Genomic DNA, 1053 nt, shown 5'->3' on the forward strand with positions numbered 1-1053 from the left:
CTGTTTAGAATGTTATACTCTTCAGCCTTTTTTCATCATTCATGAATGAATATAACATCTCTTTATCTACCCATTTGTTTATCCAATAAATATTCATTGAGAACTAGTATGTATCACGCAGATCTAGGCACTTGGCAATATGGCTGGGAATAAGACATAAAAGATCCTGGTGTTTTAGGAAGAGGAGGGCCTGTGTGTGGCTCCTGCCCTTTCCAACCCATCTGGGCATATGCTTCGGGTTTCCAGTCTGAATTGGCGGTGAGAGCAGAGCCTGAGGAACCCGAGGTGCCTGAGGCTTGTGGGGCATTACTGGAGATGGACAGCTGGATTCCTTATTATGACTACCCTGTGGTTTTCCTGCCTGCCTACAAGTATCCCCAAGCATGGATTCCTCCTCATGAGAGGGTGCATCACTCAGGACCCAGTTTCTGCCTGGAACTGTCACACTGAAGAAGCCCACTGGAGCTCAGTTGGCATTTAATATCCAAGGAGGAAAGGCCTCACAACTAGGGATCTTTATCTCCAAGGTGATTCCTGACTCTGATGCACATCAAGCAAGACTTCAGGAGGGGGACAAAATCGTAGCTGTGAATTATGTGGATTTCCAAGACATTGAGCACAATGTTGAGATCCTGAAAACAGCGCATGAAATCGGTAACCATACAATTATCATCACTGAAAAGAGAGGACTGTGCACCAGAGAATTGCAGCCCATAGCCCCCCACATGGAATCTTCTAGGACAAGCTGATTAGGCCTCAGGGAAGTCTCTGGAGAAACTCTATTCCTGGCCCCACCCTGGCAGAGTGGAGTGGGGAGGATGGGGACACAGTAAGGCCCTGCACCAAGCCAGCTAGCCAACTGCATTACCCAAACTGAACTGTACTTTTTGTTTCCTAGTTTTCTAGGTGATCTTCATTCCCTGAAAGAGGAAGAATGATGATATCTAGGTATAGCCTATGGAGAACCCTGCTAGAAAAGGTAACTGACATTTATTGAATACCCTGTGCTAGACAATTATGCATATGTCATATCATTTTCACTCAAGTATAGAG

At 45.6% G+C, this 1053-nt stretch overlaps 1 pseudogene; it reads left to right on the forward strand.

The window, feature by feature from the left end:
- Positions 1 to 315: 315 nt before the first annotated feature.
- On the forward strand, positions 316 to 739 carry LOC125174462 (PDZ domain-containing protein 11-like; annotated as a pseudogene).
- Positions 740 to 1053: the final 314 nt, after the last annotated feature.

This window comes from Prionailurus viverrinus, chromosome C2, assembly GCF_022837055.1.
Source record: "Prionailurus viverrinus isolate Anna chromosome C2, UM_Priviv_1.0, whole genome shotgun sequence".
Taxonomy (NCBI): domain Eukaryota; kingdom Metazoa; phylum Chordata; class Mammalia; order Carnivora; family Felidae; genus Prionailurus; species Prionailurus viverrinus.